Genomic DNA, 22,063 nt, shown 5'->3' with positions numbered 1-22,063 from the left:
GTTTTTAAGGATAGGTGAGCTCTTTCAACTATTCCTTGTCCTTGAGGGTTATAGGGAATTCCAGTAATGTGTTTTATTTGTAATTTAAGACAGAAGTCTTGGAAGGCTTTGGATGTATAGCCAGGACCATTGTCTGTTTTTAGTTGTTTAGGCTTCCCAACTATGGAAAAACAGTGTAGTAAATGAGCTATGACATGTTTGGTAGCTTCTCCTGTTTGTAAGGTGGCTAGTAAAAATCCACTAAATGTATCTATACATACATGGATGTATTTTAAGTTACCGAATTCTGAATAATGGGTGACATCCATTTACCAGATCATGTTGGGAAATAGTCCTCTTGGGTTAATTCCTAAGTGAGGGACTGGCAGGTATGTTATACAGGTCTGACATTGTTTAACTATTTGCCTTGCTTGTTCTCTAGTTATTTTAAACATCAGTCTCAAAGTTTGAGCATTAAGATGGTGTAAGGCATGAGTAGCCTGTGCTTGGGCTAGGTTTGTATTTGTAGCTATGGCTACCATCTTGGTTGCCATATCAGCCAGTTGGTTGCCCTGGGATAGAGGTCCTGGTAATCCTGAATGAGCTCTAATGTGTCCAAGAAAGAAGGGTGTTGTTCTATTATGTATTAATTGTTGGCATTGTAAAAATAACTTGGCTATATGTGACACATGCTTAATTTGTGCTACTGTCTCAAGTAGAGGTATTGAGTGAACTAAGTATGCACTGTCGGTATAAATATTAAGAGCCTGATTAGGGAAGGCTGACAGCACCACGATTAGGGCCTGTAATTCTACTAACTGAGCCGAGGTATGGCTGGTTTTGAATTTAACAGTGGTGTCAGCAAAGGTATATGCAGCAGTTCCTGTGGATGACCCATCAGTGAATACTAATAAGGCATTGTCTAAAGGTGTTTTACTGATGACATGAGGAAAGACAAAAGCATGTAGTTTACAAAATTGGATAAGCTTATTTGGCGGGTAATGGTTATCTAAGTTACCAGCATAAGAGGCACAAGCAATCGGCCACGTTTCAGTGTTTTGCATTAGCCAATGGATTTGTGGCTTAGAATAAGGTTGTATGATCGTAGAGGGTTCAATTCCAAAATATTTTTTGCTATTGTCTCTCCCTAGAATAATTAAATCTGCTATGGCATCATAATAGGGGAGTAATGCCTTTTTGGGTGATGAAGGCAAGTGGACACACATAATAGGGTTATTTTGCCAGAATAAACCAGTAGGTGTTAGTGTTGTGTTAAATATTAAAAGGGTTAATGGCTGTGAATAGTCTATGTTAGTAACAAATTGCTCAGCAATGGCCGCCTCTACTTTATTAAGTGATAAAAGAGCTTCTTTTGATAACGACCTAAGGGACTTAGGGTTGGGGTCACCTCTCAGGGTGTTGAATAAAGGTTTTAAGTCTCCCGTGGTGAGTTTTAAGTATGGCCGGAGCCAATTTATGTCTCCAAGGAGCTTTTGGAAATCATTGAGGGTTTGTAACTTATCTTTATGGAAAACTGCCTTTTGATTAGTAATTTTAGGTCCATTTATTTGAAAACCTAAATATGTATAAGGGTCTTGTAGTTGTATTTTTTCTGGAGCTATTTGTAACCCCGCTGTGGTTAGTTCTTGTCTGAGTTGCGCAAAACACTGTAAAACTTGTTCTCCCATTTTTCCTGCTATGGGGATATCATCCATGTAATGTATAATGTATATTTGTTTCCATGTCTCTCTAACTGAGTGTATGGCTGTAGCCACATATTTTTGACACAAGGTGGGACTGTTGGCCATACCTTGAGGTAACACTTTCCATTGGTATCGCTTCATTGGGTCTTTAAAATTTATAGATGGTAAGCTAAAGGTGAATCGTTTTTGGTCAGTAGGATGAAGGGGAATTGTAAAAAAGCAATCTTTAAGGTCTATGATAATTTTAAAATATCCTTGAGAGATTGCTACCAGAGAGGGTAGTCCGGGCTCCGAGGCACCCATGAGGATCATAGTAGCGTTTACTGCCCTTAAATCTTGTAAGAGTCTCCACTTACCGGACCTTTTTCTGATAACAAATATGGGTGTATTCCAGGGAGAGTTACTCTCCGCAATATGCCCTGCCATTAGCTGTTCCTGCACTAACTGTTGGGCCGCAATTAGCTTTTCATTAACTAAAGGCCATTGATCAACCCAAACAGGCTCATCCGACTTCCATGTTATGGGGTCAGCACACTTTTGGGGTGCAGGCATGTCAATGGCCGAAGCTAAAAATTTCCAAACCCCTTTGTGTTAGATTGTCCTAAGGCTGGAATAGGCCATTGAATACCATTTTCCCTTTTTCCCAGTCCTTTTCCGGGGCTATAACCTTGGGCTAGCATTTGTGCAGTAACTATATCGTTAGGGCTGCACATCATAATTTTCATCTGGGAGAGTAGGTCTCGGCCCCAAAGATTAACAGGCAATTGAGGGATAACAAATGGTTTAATGAGACCTGAGTTATTTTCTTTATCTTTCCAGGTGAGGTATTTAGAGCTTTGTCTGGGATTACTGCTTTGCCCAATTCTTCTTAAGTTAGTTAAAGTCTCTGTGGTAGGCCAGTGAGAGGGCCAGTCCTCTTGTTTGATGATGGTTACATCAGCCCCTGTATCTGTTAACCCTGTAAACAACTTGCCATCTAGCCACAAGGTCAGGGAGGGCTTTTGATTAGTAATTGGCTGTACCCAATATATGTCTGAAGATCCAAAACCTCCCGTTCCTCTGTTAGGATGTTGGATTTTATTAGTAGTTTTAACCAAAGGCAATAGGATGAATTGTGCTATTCTATCCCCTTGAGGAACAGTAATGATACTGTTAACAGCCCTGGCCATAATTTTAATTTATCCAATATAATCGTTATCAATTACTCCTGGAAAGACTTGTAGACCTTTCATGGTGACACTGCTTCTTCCCAGGATTAATCCAAAGGTATCAGGAGGCAAAGGCCCATATATTCCAGTGCCTAAAGCTTGTGCTCCCATCTCAGGTGTTAATACTGTGTGGGAGGTGGAACAGAGGTCCAGTCCTGCACTTCCTGGGGTTGCTCTACTAAGTCTTGAAATGGATTGTTGCTGCTGGCTGGAACAAAACTGACCGCCCCATAAGCTTGTTTCGGGGCCTGAGGCTGGCCCCTCATCCCGTTTCCCTGTTGGCATGGTAAAGGATTTCCCTGTCAGTTTTAGATTTACATTCATTAGCCCAATGTTTTCCTCTTTTACACCTTGGGCAAAGGCCTGGAACCTTTGCTTTGGAGTTTTTATTTGAATCCCCGCGGCAATCTTTTGCAAAATGTCCCCTTTTGCCACATTTAAAACACCCTCCTTTTTCTTTGTTCTTGTTATTAAGGAAGTCTTTTACGGTTTGTCCACTGAAAGCTGCGGCCATTGCTAAACCCTGTTGATAGGAGGGCCCAATGTCTGAACAGAGACGGATATATCCAGTTAAGTCTGTTTTCTTTCTATAAGGTCGGATTGCCACTTGACAAGCTGGATTGGCATTTTCATAAGCCAATTGTTTAACATAATCTACACCCGCCTCGGCATTACCAAAAATCCTTCCTGCGGTTGTTATGAGCCTATGTACAAAATCTGCGAATGGCTCATCAGGTCCCTGCTTGACCCCAGTGAGCGAAGCTCCTGGGTCTCCTTTAACAGGGAGTTTCCTCCAGGCTTTTGTAGCGGCCGCCTGGATTTGTGAAAATAGTCCAGGGTCGTACTGCATCTGAGCATCAGTGTCGGTATAATTACCCGAGCCAGTTAACATATCAAAGTCCCAACCGTTTCCTGCCTGTTGGTTTCTTTTGGCTGTATCTCTGCAATTTTCAAAAAACTCCGATTTCCAAATCAAATGATCTCCCCCTGAGAGGACTGCTCTGACTAGTGTGTTCCAATCTGTTGGAGTAAGCCAGTTATCGGCCACAGACTCTACGATAGCAAGAGTGTATGGAGAAGTAGCTCCATATTGAGAAACAGCAGTTTTTAATTCTTTTATGACAGTGAAATCAAATCCATTATGATGCCTCCAGGCCTGACCCTGTCCATCTACAGTTTCAGTTACCGGGAAGATATCTTTAGGGGAGGATTCTTCCCTGTCTCGGCTAGTAGAAAATCTTCCTTTTGGGACATGTTGTCCGGGCCGCTGAGGTGGGCGAGGGAAGCCTCCCATATTCTCTGAATTAGTTACACTCTCATTTCCTGTTTTTAATTTTTGCAGCCTAGTGATTAGTGACTGATGTAACTCGTCTAGCTTAATTTGCTCTTCAAGCTGAGTGATTTTTTCTTTGAGTTCCTCTTTTGGATTGACTACCGCCATTACGTTGGGTGCAGAAGCGCCACGTGTCCCGTTATAGGGAAGTGGACGCGAGCCAAAGGGAAGCCAGTTAGGATTATGATATCTAGCTGCCTCTTCCTCTAAGTCATCCCAATTTACATCTGAAAGGTCAGGATTGTCGTTACTTTTATCTTTTCGTGATGTTTGCACAATTGGGTATTTTTTTGGGCCTTTTCTCACCTAGCATCATTTTGTCTTTTACAGAAGGAGGCTTGGCCCCCTCATCATCACTTTCAAGAGAAATAAGATCTACTTCTTTGTCTGGCGGGGGGCTCCCAAGGTCGGTCTGAGAACTGACCTTTAAAATCTCCTCAGTCTGGGCGACCACAGCCATTACTTGTGGATCGGCCTCCTTTTTATCTATTAGATCCTTGATTAAATTCCAATAAGAAAAGGTGGTTACAGGAATTTTTTCTGGCCCAAAGGTATTATAATAATCTTGAAAGGCGTCTCCCACCCTCCGCCATCTTTTTATATCAATGGTTCCTTCCTGTGGGAACCAAGGGCAGGTATCTTTCACAAAATCAAAAAATCTAAATAAGTCACCACTTTTAACCTTTACTCCCTGTGTCTTTAAAGCCTCTTTTAATTGCCCTACTTAGATTTGATGCTGGCTTAATTCTTGTCCCATTTCGGGCGCGTAACTTACCCTCAACTCTGACGCAGCAGGCTCCCACGACGATCGGAGGGATTTTTCTTACACTTTAGTCGCCGGCCTTTCTATGCGCCCTCTTCCTCACGCAGTTCCCTCGTATCCAAGCCCCGCCTTTGGGCGCCATGTGTCCCTTCCAGCGGGATCGTGAACACAGACCTTGGAGGAGGGGGTGGGAATTTAGAGAGACAAGAGACACAAGAAATGGAGACAAGACAGTATCCTGATCAAGTCTCATTTAATGGCGGTGGTGCAATGCCTTATATAGGCTGGCAGGGAAGAGGAAGGGCTCAGAGCAGGCGGGGAGGAGAATAATGAGAGACGTCACCAGGCGCATGCTCGGTAGACTTAGTCTTTCCCGGGCGCGGGAAGTTATCTACGCGCGCATGGGGAAAGTTCGCGCACGCGGGAAAAGTTGATGATGAAGAACCAGGAAGTGTGCCATCTTGTCTCCACAATGCAGAGCTTAAGCAACAGAGGCCGCGGCAATTTCTGGGCCTCACAGCTCCGGACAAGCAAATAGAAAATTTGTATCATATTCTTAGGAAGAAAAAGTATTATCAACATCAATTGTTCTTAAGGTAATTTATAAATTCAATTTTGTTCCAATACAGATACCATTAAATATTGGAAGTAGACATATTACTGTAAAATATTATATAGATGAAAACACAAATGAGAATAGACAAGAAAACTCTGGAAAAACAAAACAAAAAGAAAACAACAACAAAAAAAACAAGTCTGGCCAGCCCTGTGAAAAATCTTGATTGATTAAAAAACTCATAGGTCATTGAAACTAAAAATTCAGAAATAGACCAAAGTGCCTAAGAAACTGTCATAGTGCATCCAGGCTGCTATAACAAAATTCCTTAGACTGGGTAAAAGATAAACAACAGAAATATGTTTTTCACATTTGCAGAGATTAGAAACTGCAAGATCAAGGCAGCAGCAAATTTAATATTTGGTGAGAGCCTTGTTTCCCAGAGATGGTACCTTCTTGCACAAGGGACAAGGGCATTCCCTTCAACTTCCTTTAAAAGACCTCTGATTCCATTCATCAAGATAAAGAACTCTTGGCTTCATCACTTCCCCAAAGGCCACACACCTAAAATTATCCACATATGAATTTGAAAGGGGACATAAACATTCTGGCCATAGCAATAATTTAGTAAGCAATAAAAACTACTTGGAGGATGGCATCACTGATACTTGAGGTGTAAAAATGTGATGTTCTTATCACAAAGGAAATAAATGATTTATTCTTCGTGGCATACAACAAAATAAAGGTCCAATGAAAATATTTTTTATAAAGATAAATCTATATGGCAAAAAGCTAAGTGTTGATAAAGTTAATTCTACAGGTTGCATCAGGATTTTCGAGGTTTCCGGGGATGAGCAAGGCCCCGGAGTTTCCTCCTGTGACATTTTCCTGGAAGTTGCTCATGCTCTTATTAAATTTGAAAGTAGATAAAAATGTTTGTTTATGTTCCAATATTTACTAAATTCAAAATAATAAAGGGCTATTTATGCATAATTCTCAAACAATCATTCAGTCAGTGGCGCTCTGCTGAGGAAGAGCACACTCACATCCACACACATATGATGTTCCTCAAATAGAAGACTTCTCCCTGTGCCAGAGCCACATGTGTTGCACATGATCAGAGGCTTTCCGAGGCGAGCATTTCTCTGCAGCCCTTCTACAGACTTAACCCTGAAAAGCTGACTCGGAAGGTGATGGATGAACACCCGCCCTAGTGTTCTAATCTAATGGATCCTCTACTAATAATTCCTTCCAGGGATCTGGGATCTTTCCTGGATTCATTGGCCACACACAGCTAGACTCAAAAATTTGGACCAAAGTTTTGATCCTCACTGGCCCTCCTGCCCTGTCCTGCCAGCTTCTCTAGAAGTATGATGCTTCTCTAATTGCTCCTGAGAGACCCCATCTAAGGGTACCTCTCTGTGCCAATATAATTGATCTCATAAAGTGAGAAGAGAAATAGGCAAGAGTCTAGCTATGCTAGAAGCTGTGTCTAGGGTTCCTTACCTGATTTATGTCTCTGATTTACCTGAATATTGACTAATACAGATTCATTTTAGGTAGTAGGAAAAACAGAAGGAGAAATCCCAGTTCATAAAGGAAGAATAAAATGCAATCAATGCTGCCTAGAGTCTGGCTTAAGCTCAGCCACGGGGTACTAAGTTTCTTCAGGAAAAAGCAATGGCTGTCCATCATCTGAAAAACTGTGGCCTTGAACCATGGGCATGAGAGTGCACACTGCCCACTAGAGTTCCATGTGTAAATCACAGAGAGATAGAATAGTCTCAAAGGATTCTTAAGGGTAATGTGGGGGACCAAAAGGAGATGAATCCACAGCCTCTGCCTTACCATCAGGTCTAACTAATACTATTCCCAGACTCTTTTCTGGGCTGCACCAGGGGTTATTCAGAAAGACAAAAAGTTGTTAATGCCCCATCATTCCCCGTAGCTTCTGAGATCTAAGTTGTTCATTCCCCAGGTTCCAGGTTGTTCTCCCTCTACCTCCACAGAATCAGTGTGTCTCATTCTGGTACCTATAATCTCACCTTTATTCTAGTTGCCCTCTACTTTTTTCTAGACATTTTATCTAGTAGAGCCAGGTAAAATAGAGACAAGAATATTTAAATAAAACTTAACTAGAGCTAAGTTGGAATCCCATAACTGCTAGTAGGCTGGGATGCAACTCAGAGGGTACACAAGCCAGACTGGTCTAGAATTGTAGTTATGGGAAAGAAAGACACATTTCACCCAGGAATTATTAGCATGAAATCTCAAATTTGTGAAATAGATTCCTAGATCCCCCAACCATTTCATCCTTATCTTGGAGGCAATCAGGAAGAGATAATCCCCTTTTAGAGAAAACCATACCTAATCAACAAATTATCTAACCAACATGTGTGAAAAAGGATGTAACATCATAGAGTTGGCCCATTTTAGTAGATGTGGTGATAAATGCCACGAAGTCAGAGTTCAAGTGGTCTCAAAAGCATAAAAGGTGGCACAGATTATCTTCAAGGGATACATAGTATGGCTGGAGTCAGCTGACTATTATGCTGAAGATGTCAACAGTGGTGACTGATATCTCAAGAAGTGGGCCAAAAGTCCGCTTCTGGTTATTCTGCTAGGTATGGTTTAGGAATTGTTCAACCATGAGACAAATAGATCAGCTTTCACCAGCAACCCCAAGTCTGGCATGCAGTATTAGACTCTGCATTAGACACAGATTTAGGCTCAATCTGCAGCTTGATTGTGATTAGTCTCCAGAAAACAAACCCTTACCATGGACTTCTAGATGAGTGACCCAGTTAGATCAGCATCTGAGACTGTTTCCAGTTTGCAGCCCAAAAGACAATCAGTCTATAGTTTCCATTGTAAAAAACCAAACAGATAGAATATGGGCAATTACCCCAAACCCTGAGTTCTGCCCATTGAGAAGAGCAACCACTCATTTCAGGTTCTGTATGGCTGGCACAGGTTAAACAGCCACAGAAGCCCAGTGGATGTCATGAGGTGTCAGCTTCCCTGACTCATCTGTGAACTAGGACCAGTCATATAGGAAATACTCAGTAAATTGGGGGCCCCACAGAGACAGCAGCTTTGCTTCAGAGAATAGAAGGAGGCACAAAGTTTCTACCAGCTGGGGATGCCCTAGCCCTCTATGGGTCAAACTTAGTTTGGCAGGAGCTCTGTAGCAAGCTCTTAGCTGACTTTCAAATCAGTGGAACCAGTAGTAGTGTCAAGATGGCTCTGAGTCCAAAAGCCCAAAGAACACCTCTAGGTAGAGGCTAATCCTTTACTGGAGGCTCTAAATATCAAAATCGAGATTTTCTTGACCTCAGGATGAATTGATCAATGCAAATCTCCCCAAATATTTTCACTAAACCTTAATTGAAAAGTAAGACTCCAGATTTTTCAACCCTCACAAAAAATAAATCTGATTTTTTTCATCTGGGATCTATGTATGTGTGTAGGACCATGCCTTTACCAATCAGCATGAAGTTACAACTGTCCTTGTGCCTCTACTTTCTACTTGTGCAGAGTTTAAAATACAGAGGGGAGATCTTAGGGTTTTCTGGGTCTTTTGCTAAGCATGTGCCTGACTGTTAGCATCCCCAATTCCCCACTGCCTTCTTGATCCCCAGGACTATGATCACAGTCCTAATTCCCAACAGCTTTTCCTCTTAGAGCTTTTCGGCATGGTTATTTTTAAACCTAACTGATGTCCTTTTTTCCTGGTGGACAGGGTAGTTCATTTCCATTTAAATGCTTTTACAAACATTAAGCTATTGATTTAAGATTTCTCTGCATTTTTAATTAAGTAATTCTGCTGTTAGCTTTCCACAGGACTTGAGGGTTATTAAAAAAAGGAAGAAAATAATTATTTTATACAAATAATATGAAAAAGAGACTGGGGATGACTATGTTAATAGCAGACAAAATAGACTTTAAAATGTTACAAGGGGCAATAAGACATTATATAGTCATAAAGTGTCCATTTGGAAAGAAGATAGAAATATTTTAAGCACTTACATACCTAATAATAAAACATTAAGATATAGAAGGCATAAGTTGACAGAATTAAAGGGACAAATAGGCAGCTCTAAATAGTTAAAGATGTTAATACTTCACTCTGAGTAATGAATAGAATAATGGGATGAATGATAAATTAAGAAATAGAGGACTTGACTAACACAATGAACCAAATTGATCTAGCAGATATATACAATACACTCCATCCAACAAAAAAGAGTACACACTCTTCTCAAATGCACATGGGGAATTCTCCAGGATGGGCTGTATACTAGATCTCGAATTAAATCAATAACAGAAGAAACTCTAGAAAATTTACAAACTTGTATAAATTAAAGAACATACTCTTAAACAACCAATAAGTAAAAGAAGAAATCACAGAGGAAGTAGGAAAATACAGAGGAAGAAAAATGAAAACAAAGCATATCAAAAGTTATGGGAAACAGCAAAAACAGTGCCAAGATGAAAAGTTTGCAGCTAAAAGACATTTAAAAAGTACAAAGATCTCAAATCAATAATAACTTTATCAACTAGTAAATTAGGAAAATAAGACCAAATTAGATGCAAAGCAAAGAGAAAGAAGAAAATAATAAAGATTTTAGCAGAGATAAATGAAATAAAGGTTATACAAACAACAGAATTCCAAAAAACCAAAAGTTGATTCTCAGTTCTTCAAAAAAATTAACAATTGGCAAACCTTCAGCTACACTAAGAAAACCCACAAAAACCCAGCATATTCACATACTAAAATGAGAAATGAAAATGGGACATTACTACTAATTCTAAAGAAATAGAATGTTTTAAAAAGTGTACTATGAACTACGATAGGATGATAAATTGGAAAACATAGATAAAGTGGGCAGATTCCTGGGTATACAAGACTTGATTACAAAGAAATACAAAATCTGAATAGATACAAAACTACTAAGGAAATGGAATCAGTAATTAAAAACCTCTTGATGAAGAAAAGCCCTTGTTTTGTTAACTTCACTAGTGATTTAGATTAAGCATTTATAGAACAAAAACCCTTTTCAAACTCTACCAAAAAACTGAAGAGAGCAGTTCCAAGCTTATTCCATGATGCCAGAATTACCTCATACCAAAGCCAGACAAAGAGACTACAAAAACCCACAGACTAATCCCTTATGAACACAGATGCAAAACTACTCAGCAAAATCCTAGCTAACTACATTCAGCAGCATACTAGCAAGATTACACCCGATGACCAAGGGAAATTTATTGTTGAAATGCAAGAAAGTTTTAGCATATGACTGATATGACTGGTTTCTGTGCAGTGGTGTTTACAACTAATTGATCACAACCAGTACAGATTTCTTTATTCCTTTTCCACTCCCACTGGTTCGCTTAGCTAGCCTTTCTTAACAAAAGTTTTAGCATATGAAAATTAATCAATGCATGTATCATGTTAACAAAATTTTTTTAAAAATTATCTCACAGAAAATGTATTTTACAAAATTCAAAATATTTTATAATAAAAAAAAATTAGGAATAAAAGGAAGCCACCTTTGTAAAATTCACATATAAAAACCCACAGCAAACAACATATTCTAGAGGAAAAGACCAAAAGTCTTTCCTCTAAGCTCAGAAGACAGACAGAATGTCTGCTCTTGCCACTTTTATTCAATGCAGTATTAGAAGTTCCAGTCAGAGAAATTAAAAAAGAGAATGAAATAAACTGCATCAAAGTATGTACAGAAAATATATTCGTATATGTAGAAAATCTTAAAGATTCCACACAAAAATTATTGCAACTAATAAATTCAGCAGAGTGGTAGCATACAAAATCAACATAGAAAAATAAACTGTATTTTATGTAGTAATATAAATAATCTGAGAAAAAAACTGTGAAAAAAATTCAATTTACAATAGTATCAAAAGAATAAAGTACTTAGGAAGTAACCAAGAAGCAAAATTCTGATTATTTTTGTGTAGATATAAAAAAATCAATTTTTAAGTTTACAGGGAATCTCAAGAGACCCTAAATTGCAAAAATAATTTTGAAAAAATAAAATACCAAAGTTAGAGAAGTCACACTTAATGATTTCAAAACTTACTACAGAATTCCAAAATAGCATGCTACAAATAGGCTAATGGAGTACTATAGAAAGCCAATATAAATAAACCCTCATAAATACGGTCAAATGATTTTTATGGGAAAAGAACTGTCTTTACAACAATTAGTGCTGGGGAAATTGGGTACCCACATGTAAAGGAATGAAGCTGGACCCTTATACTATAAGAAAAAATTAACTAACTGGATCAAATACCCAAATGTAAGAGCTAAAACTACAAAATTCTTAACATAAAATATAGGTAAAACATGTCATAACACTGAATTTGGCAGTGATTTTTTTTAACAGGACACTCAAAACACAAGAAACAGAAGAAAAATAAATAAATAGGACTCTATCCAGAATATATAAAGAACAATTCAGCAATAATAGAACAAACTACTTGTTTAAAATATGGGCAAAAAAACTTAAACATTTCTCTAAAAATTATGTAAAGTGGCTAATAAGCCCATGAAAAGATGCTCAACAAAACTAATCATTAGTAAAATGCAAATCTAACCCCAAATGACATATCAATACCCATCAACATAGCTACTACCAAAAGAAAAAAAAACAGAAAATCACAAGTGTGGGGTGGACGTGGAGCAATTCAAACCTTTGTACACTGTTGATGGAAATGTAAAATGCTGCAGCTGCTATAAAATAACAGCATAGTAACTAAAAAATTTACACATAAAATCATATGATCTAGCATTTTCACATCTGGATATGTAGCAAAAGATGTGAAAGCAAAGACACAAACCAATACACGTACACCTAGGTTCATAGCAGCATTACTCACATCACCCAAAAGGTGTTTGAATTACCCAACTGTTGTTTAAATTAATGAATAAATTAATGAATCAATGAATAAATAGATAAAATGTGATTTATACATACAGTGGAATATTATTGAGTTATGGAAAGTAAGGAAATTCTGACACATGGTATGTCATGCATAAACCTTAAGGACATTGTGCAAAGTGACATGAGCCAGTCATAAAAGGACAAATACTGTATCATTCCATTTATGAGATACAGAGGTGGACCTGGAGGGTAGGTCTGGGCTGAGTATTGAGGAGGGTGTTACCCTATGAAGATACCTTACCTTTGCCCAAATTGGGTGTGTTGTCCTCACCCGAATGGCCCTATCATTCTCAGGTTCCTCTTTCGGCTGCACCCAGGGTTCTTTCCAGAACATTGCGTCTTCTGCAGCCCGGAGTGCTGCCTTCTTTCTTAAACCACTGCGGAAACTGTCCTGATGTCTCAGACACTGTCCATTGTGCCGCAGCCCTCTCTTTTCCCTAGCCAGAGTGCGTGCTCAGCTGCTTTTTGGAGAAATCGTCCACCTGGCCTGCTTATGAACAGCTTCAGAGCTCTACAGGGGGTGATAAGGGCTGTGACTTCCTGGAAATGTCACTCTCAGTGGCGCCTTTTTCACGAATGTGAAAGTCGAGGCATCAGGAAGGTTAATTATTGGGTTGCACGAAATCTGCTAAGGGCAAAGGAGAAAACCCCATTTCTGAGGTGTAGTCTTGTGAGCCATTTTCATCAACCCATTTAACTGGACAAGCTCCAAAATGCAACCTGAAGCTGCTATTTAGGCATTTTACACTTGAAATCATCGGTCTTATCTCAAGTCAGGCCTGACTTGCCACTGTCTCAGAGACACAAATGGGACCTGATCCCTCAGGAACAGATAGTGTTCCAGCTTTGTGGGACTGACTTTTAAGATGTGGAGCACTTGGGGTCGTTTGAAATCCGCTGTCTTTAGTAGGGACTTTTACTTTTAGATAGCATGTGCATTTTGATTTTATCTGTCCTCAAGCTGACGCTTGGCTCATTTTAATAGTAAAAAACACATTCCTGGGTGGAGATTTCAGATGCTAATGAGACATGCAATGTATGCACAAATATGTACCGCTACTGCACATGTGCACCCAGAAGACCACTCAGAACATGCTTACTGTAACACTTTTTTCTACCTTCTTGTGAATAATCATGTAAAACTCCCAGAAGGAGGGTTTCTCCAGCAACAATTAATTCTGTCTCACTCTTATGAGTAGGCTGCCCTGGAATCTCTTTCTAAGACTGTACTATCTATTCTGCACTTAATTTTCAAAATATTCCTTCTGTGTGTGTGCAATAAATTACTCTATGCTGTACTTCTTTTGCTGTGTGTTTCTTGTTTAAATTCTTTTAAACTAAGAAGATACTAACCAAGGTATTACATCAGCCATCAATATTTCTGGTGCCATGGCCCAGAGAGAGGATTGTCTGCTTCATTAATCTTTTTCTTTCCTTTTTTTTTTTTTTTTTTTTGAGATGGAGTCTCGCTCTGTCGCCCGGGCTGGAGTGCAGTGGCCGGATCTCAGCTCACTGCAAGCTCCGCCTCCCGGGTTTACGCCATTCTCCTGCCTCAGCCTCCCGAGTAGCTGGGACTACAGGCGCCCGCCACCTCGCCCGGCTAGTTTTTTGTACTTTTTAGTAGAGACGGGGTTTCACCGTGTTGGCCAGGTTGGTCTCGATCTCCTGACCTCGTGATCCGCCCGTCTCGGCCTCCCAAAGTGCTGGGATTACAGGTTTGAGCCACCGTGCCCAGCCTGCTTCATTAATTTCACTTTCCCTTTACTTGCAGTGAATACTATGGCAGTTCCAGATTACCTGGTTAACTATCGCTGCTTGTTCGAGTGGTGTTTCACTAAAGTTCTGGGGGAAACGTTTTTAAGTCATCTATATTCTTTAGAGAGAGAATATATGTCCGCTCTCCTTTTGCCTGCTGCTTCTGTACTATCCATAAATACGCTAACCACATGGGTTGCTCTCAACATTTCATACTCGGACTACTTTGCTGCTTAGTTTCACATCTTTCTGGCCACACTTCAGACTCAGCTTATCGTTTGCTGTCCCTTCAGCAATACTCAATCTCCACCTAGTGGCTATTGTAAATTATTTTCTGGTCAGGTTTTCTGTTTACAAGATTTTTGTTTTCTTTCGAATGGCACATTAAGAGAACCCTGTCCCTTCAGGCTTTATGCATTTCCCAGCTCCTTGAAATTGTTCTTCAACAGGCTTTCTTTGCTGAACAAAAGATGCACAGTCATGTAGATGCCTGGTCGTGGGGACTGCATCTGAGCATTGCAGGTGCTATAATTGGGCATCATAAATGGTAAACCAGTGAATTACAGAAAGACTGTCAGCCAGACATCTGCCCCCCAGCAAGCAGTAGGGGTCATCTTGGTAGGACTAGAGATGTCCAGTGCTGATGAGAGCTAGGATGGTGTATGGCAAATGCCTATGACCTCCAAGAGCTTCAGTTAATGGGGTTTTGAGGGGATGCGCTGGACACCCTGGTGGTTCCACTTGGCTCGTGGGGATGACCATGGCCTCCCGGACTTCAGTACACAATTCTGTACATTGCAGAATTCTCTCAGCACCATGGGAGCTGCTTCCTCTGCTGTCACTGAAACACCCCTGGGATGTATATTTAAAAATTGGAACAGCTTTTGACTAGATGAACCAAAAAACAACAACAATAACAAAAAACCCTTATCCTCTTTTGTAACACTATTTAGCCTACATACAGATTAACTGACAAAACATGGCTGGAGAATCAGACTGTGAACTTTAACACCATCCTACAGCTAGATGTTTTCTGTAGAAATCAGGGAAAATGGTCTGAAGTATCTTATGTGCAAGCCTTAATGGCCTGACAACAAAGCCCATCTCCTTGCAGCACCTGTGGGCTAAAGCCTAGTAAGCCACAAAGCCCCTCGGAACCATTAGAAGATCATCTCTTATTAAGGGGAAGGTACTCTAGATCCCACAGCCCAACACCAGCTCCAGATAGGGACCCTCAGGGTCCTACACCTCCTTTAGAATCCCCAGCATCCCCTACACTATCTAGAGTCTTCTGTAGAATCTAAGCTTGTTTCACCGTTTCACCTCCTCCTTATGCTCCTCTCTATCATCCTTTGCCAAGTACAGTAGAGACGAGCCTAGCTGTAGTTACTAGCAGTGGAGCTTCACACCATCCAGGGACAGAGAAATTGCTCCCCTTACAGAAAGTCCCAAATGGAGAGAGGACCATCAGAGTGCTTCTTCTATTCTCAATAAATGATCTAATCCAGTGTAAGCAACAACTCTGATGGCTCTCAGAGAACTTCAGCCCATTTACTGAAGGCTTCCAGGCTCTAACTTTGGTCACCATTCAATTTTACCATCCAGAAATGGACCCAATGACTGCTGCCAACTTAGCCACACAAAACTTTTGCTTATTGGCAAAAAGTAGAAAATACTTAAAACTATTGTTGCTTTCACCATTTTAATGCAAAATACTTTTTCAGCACAAATGTCACCACAAGTTGGAGCCTTGGGAGTCCAGTATAAACTATCTCAGAAAACCACAATGGGTCCCCAGTAAGCAGCAGAGGGCCTCAATAGACTTCAACAGCATCTTGACTCCGTAGCCACTGTAGTCTGACAAAACCAAAGAGCCTGGGATCTTCTCCCAGTCAGGTAAAGAGGAACATGTTTATCTCTAAAAGAAAAATGCTGCTTTTGAGATCAATCAGTCTGGTTTAGTCCAAGAAAATATTAATAATATCATCACCCAGGCAGAAAAATTTGAATCTCCAGGAACTTCCATGGGAACGTGAAAACAATGTCTATTACCTGCCTTGCTCTCTTTAACAGTATCAGTCATTACTGTATTTTCAGCTTTTACTTTTGTTCCAATTTTGTTTAAAGTGTTAACTGATTTCTTGCTGTCTTGCTTACTGCCACTCCATGTTTGCGTGATAGTTTTGCAAAGGCTTTCCAACTTTGGCTACCAACATCTTGCCCACTGGTTCCTTGAATGACATGGTTTACACCCAGTTAGATCACACAGGAAGAAACTTTAGGGCCCAGGCTAGCCAAAAGTAACACCCACTCACCAGGAAACAGCTCCAGAAAAAATGTGCTAGCCCCTCAACCTCCAATATGATTATGGCCCTAAAATCTCTTACAGGGAAATTGAGACAGAATAGATAGTCAAGAAAATGACCATGATCTTGGGATACAGAAACCGTGGTGACTGTACAGCCAACACAATAAGCCTTAGCATTCGCATTGTAATTGGGCTCATTCAAGCAAAGCTTTCTTCATTTAGAAACTTTCTGTTCTACAGAGCATGTGCACTTTGATTTTACCTGTCCTCCAACTTAATTTTTACTTATTTTAATAGAGAAAAAGACAGCCCCCAGCTGGGCACAGTGGCTCACACCTGTACTCCCAGCACTTTGGGAGCCTGAGGAAGAGGGATCACTTGAAACCAGAAGCTTGATCCTAGACTGGCCAACATAGTGAAACCCCATCTTGACAAAAATACAAAAATCAGCCGAGTATGGTGGTGCATGCCTGTTATCCCAGCTACTCAGGAGGCGGAGGCACAAGCATGGCTTGAACTGGGGAGGCGAGGGTTGCAGTGAGTGGAGATAGCACCACCGCACTCCAGCCTGGGCAACAGAGCGAGACTGTCTCAAACAAACAGAAATACACTCCTGGGTGGAGATCTAAGACGCTAATGAGATATGCAATGTATGAACAAGCATGTCCAGCTACTGCGCAAGTGCACCCAGAAGACCACTCAGAACATGTTTACTAGCAACTCCTCTTCACTCCTCCTCACTAATAATAATGTAAAACTCCCATAAGGGGGTTTCTCCAGTGACAATCCATGCTGTCTCCCTCTTATGAGCAGCCCGCCCTGGAATATCTCTCTCAGGGTGCACTGTATTCTGCACTTAACTTTCTACTTTTTTTCTTTTCAATAAATTATGCTGTACTTTTTTTCTTTGTGTCTCCTGTTTAAATTCTTATAAGAAGACAAGAACAGAGGTATCACATCAGCTGTCAACACAGCAATAAGCCTCCTTCCTGTGTGGATAGCCCATGCAGAAAAGGAGAGTCGCATCACCTAGTGCTGGATCCAGAGATATGTCACAATTTATCCTATGCAGAAAGTTAAGGTAATAGAGGAGAGTCATATTAAATAGTTTCTGAGCCCAGGGGTATGTCACAACAGCACCTGTGAGCAGAGATCAGGCAGAATAATCACATAACCGGTGTGCTGGACACAGCAATAAGCCACCCTTTCATCTGTGGGCATGACCCAGGCAAGTAAGAAGAGTCACAGCATTTAGGTGCTTGCCGCAGAGTTATGTAACAATCTGTCTTATGGACAAAGCTCAGGTAAGAGAGAAGACTCAAACCTCCAACGTGACTAATGTAGAAATATGTCACAAGAAACTTTTTAGGCAGGGCCCATGCAGGATCTTCTTATCTTCTAGATGTTAGGTCCAGAGATATGTCAGAATACCCAAAATACACAGGGCTCAGTCAAAAAAGGAGAGTCAAATCACCTAGGTGCTGAGTCTAGACATATGTCACATCTCTTTTATGGGAAAATCTCAGGTAAAAGAGGAAGGTCACATCAAATAGTTGATAGGCCCAGAGATATGTCACATTGTCTCCTACTTAAAATGTCTAGGCCAAAGACACATATCACGTTGGCGCTAGGCCCGTGTTCATATATGAACATTCAACCAGAGTTGAAATGGTGACTCATTTCTAAACTCAGCTCATAGGCAAGGGAGGACTCTCCTATCCTGACCTAGTTAATTGGAATGATGTTGACTCTCATACCCGGGCTTAATGCTACAGGTACAATCATGGGTCCCTACCATTAGGAAGGCCTCAAAGTTGATTGCAACTCTCATTCATATTGTATAGGGCCATGGAGTAGTACACAGAGTGTGATAACTGGGCTGAGAACACAGGTGAGATTGTGACACTCTTATGCTCACCCAGCCAACAGTAAATATTGTCATTCTCTCACATGAACACAGGTCAGTCTGCAGAGGAATTGAGGCTCTCATGCACAAACCTAGTCTGGTGTTGAGTTGTGGGCTTACACCCAACATACAGGATGTGTGGAATGTCATGCCTACAACTGAGACAGTTGTTGGATTGTTAATCTCATTCCTGGTCCATTCTGCAGGTTTCATTGTGAAATTTCCCAGTGCCTAGCACCTGAGTGACCTGATGCTCTTGCATGGACCCAGGCCACAGATAGGATATTAGCATATTGCTGGATCCAGCACCTTGAGGATGTAACTCTATTCTCCTTCTTTGGCACTGCCCACAGTGAGCATTTTGACATACTGCTAGACCTTGCACGAGGTGATGTTAGTCTCCTCTTCTGCCTTGGCGCTGCCCACAGAAAGAATTATTATATATAGCTTGGCCTCACACCCAGGTTGTGTGACTCTCTGGCTTGTGCACTGTGCATATGGGACACCGTGGTATATTGCTAGGTCCACTACCCAGGTGATGTAACTCCTCTGCCTGGCCCCTGCCTACAAGGGGCATTGTGACATATCTCTCTGCTCATCAGTCAGGTAATGTGATTCTCTTCTCCTGTCTGGTCCCTTTACACAGAAGGGATTGTGACATGTTGCTGGGCTTAGCACCAAATTGATGTGAATCTTCTGCCTGGATCAAGTTCACAGAAGGCATTGTGATATACATCTGGGTCCATCACCTACTTGATTTGACTCTCCTCTCTTACCTGAGCATTGCCCATAAGAGAGATTGTGACATATCCCTGGGCCAGCACCAGGAGGATGTGACTCTTCTCCCTGCCTAGGTCATGCCCACAGAAGGAAGTGTGACTTATAACTGGGCACAGCACATGGGTGATGTGATTCTTCTGCCTGGTTCCTACTTGCAGGAGTCATTGTTAAATACCTCTGGGCCCATCATCTAGAGTAGGTGACTCTCTACTTCTTCCTAAGGCCTGCTCACAGTAAGGATTGTGACATATTACTTTGCCCAGTACCTACTGTTTGGACGAACAGAGGCAAGATGGCGCGGTTCCGGGTTCTTCACCGTCAACTTTCCCACGCCAGGGAATGACATGGGTCGACTGCACAGGTGCAACCCGACTTCCGACGGAGAGAAACCGGAACCTGCCTAGCCACGCCTACCGCCCCGCCCCCGACCCGCCTATGTCCCGCCCACTGCCCTCCCACTCCAGGGCCCAGGACTTAAAAGCCGCTCCTGGCAGGCGCACAGTGCGAACTTCCTTGGCCCCTCCTCGTACGCGGGACCCAGGAACTTCGCCCGAGAACGCCGGTGCGAACTTCCTCGGCCCCTCCTCGTGTGCGGGACCCAGGAACCTCGCCCGAGAACACCAGTGTGAACTTCCTTGGCCCCTGCTCCTGTGCGGACCTAGGAACCTCTCCCAAGAACACTGGAGTGACTTCGTCGGCCTCCACCGCTGGAGACCAGTGAACCTCGCTCCCTCCTTCACATTGGCTTGTAAATAAAGTTTTTTTTGCCTTGCCTACTTGCCTTTTCTCTGACATTTACTGTGGGGGTCGCATTAAAGCAAATCAGCTGGTGCCGAAACCCGGGAGGAGACCCCCTCCTCAGGGCCCCCCAAGGTCTGAGGAGCCTCCTCCTTTCACGCCCCAGACGGACCAGGACCTGGACATCGCTTTCCCCACTTCCAAGTCTCCTAGGGGTGAGTACCTTCTGCCTCCCTCTCATATCCCTTGGCCAGAAGTCCTGCTCAGGCCCTAGGCTTTTTTTTCCGGTCACCAGGTGACCCAGGGAAGTTCCCAAAGACAGAGACGCCTGCCCAAAGGAACTCCATTCCGTTCCATGGGAGACCCGTCCAGGATGGAGACGTCCGCCTGGAGGTAATCTCCATTCCGTTCCATGGGAGACCCATCCAGGACGGAGACGTCCACCTGGAGGTAATCTCCATTTTGGCTCCAGGAGCCTCTCACCAGTCTCTAGTGGCTCCAAAGGACGCTTTGTAGCCAGGTAGAGTTCGGTTTCCATTTCCACCTATTGGCAAGAGGAAGGCAATGGGAAACCCCCAATCCAAAATACCTAGAGACTCCCCTTTAGGGTGTCTTCTATAAACCTCAAAACTTTGCAATTAGAACAAGATCTCAGGTGAAAGCGACTGGTGTTCCTCTCCACTGTGGCGTGGCCACAATATAAATTAGACAATCAGTCTCAATGGCTGCCTGAGGGCACTCTAGACCGTAACATTTTAACCGACCTCAGTAGTTTTTGTCAACGCTTAGGCAAGTGGTCCAAAATTAATTATATACAAGGATTTTGGGCCCTGCGTTCTCGTCTGGACCTGTGTGGCCGGTGTTCCTTGGCTCAAGTCATGTTGGCTAAGGACGCAGGCCTAACAAAGTCCGAAAAAGAGGAGTCATCTTTCCTGTCTGAGTTGCCCAAAGACCTTACTTCCCCTCCCTCACTTCCACTCCCGCCGTATACCCCACCTCCCCCTCCCGCTTCGGCCCCACCTCCTCTTTCCGCTCCACCTCCCCCTCCCGCTCTCACAGTTGTCCTACCTCCCTCCTCAGCCTCTCCCACCATTGTTGAGGCTACACTTCCCTCCGACCCCTCGGCACTTCCGCCTGGTCATCTTAGTTCGCCTATCTCTGCCCATACCCGCTCTAAAGATTGTCTAACTGCCCCCACTCCTACTCCCACCCTATCCAACACCCTGCTGTCTTAGCACCCTTGCGTGAGGTGGCCGGAGCAGAGGGCGTAGTTAGAGTTCATGTTCCCTTCTCACTAGCAGATCTTTCAAAGATTGAAAAACGCTTAGGAGATTTTCTGCCAACCCTACAATTTATACCAAAGAATTTAGATACCTTTGCCAGGCCTACGATTTAACCTGGCATGATCTCCAGGTTATTCTTACCTCTACTCTAAACCCTGAGGAGCAAGAGCGCATCCTAGTGGCCGCCAGGCAGCATGCCAACCAATTACACTTAACAGACCCTGCATTCCCACTAGGGGAACAAGCAGTCCCCTCTATAGACCCAGACTGGAACTATCAAGTAGGCCAGCCAGGCCGCCGAAGACGAGATATGATGACTCAATGTCTTCTGGCTGGTATGCAGGCGGCCTCAAATAAGGTAGTAAATTTTAATAAACTAAAAGAAATTATTCAAGGTCCAGATGAGAACCCGGCCACATTTTTAAACAGGCTAACTGAGGCTTTAATTCAATACATTCGGTTAGACCCAGCTTCCCCAGCCAGGGCCACTATTCTAGCATCATATTTTATTTCACAATCAGCCTCGGATATTCGGAAAAAACTCCAAAAGGCAGAGGATGGACCTCAAACTCCTATTCAAGACCTAGTCAAGTCGGCCTTCAAGGTCTATAATTCAAGGGAGGAAACGGCTGAGGCCCAACGACAGAGCCGCCTAAAGCAGAAGGTACAGGTCCAGACTCAAGCCTTAGTTGCTGCTTTGCAGCCTAGCCGTAACCCAAAACTGGAGAGCAAAACCCCCGGAGGCTCAAAGACAATAAAAGGGGCTTGCTATAAATGCGGTAA

This window comes from Rhinopithecus roxellana, chromosome 13 (assembly GCF_007565055.1).
Source record: "Rhinopithecus roxellana isolate Shanxi Qingling chromosome 13, ASM756505v1, whole genome shotgun sequence".
In the NCBI taxonomy this organism is placed as follows: domain Eukaryota; kingdom Metazoa; phylum Chordata; class Mammalia; order Primates; family Cercopithecidae; genus Rhinopithecus; species Rhinopithecus roxellana.
The sequence above is the reverse complement of the archived record's forward strand: the minus strand, read 5'-3'. Positions refer to the sequence as shown.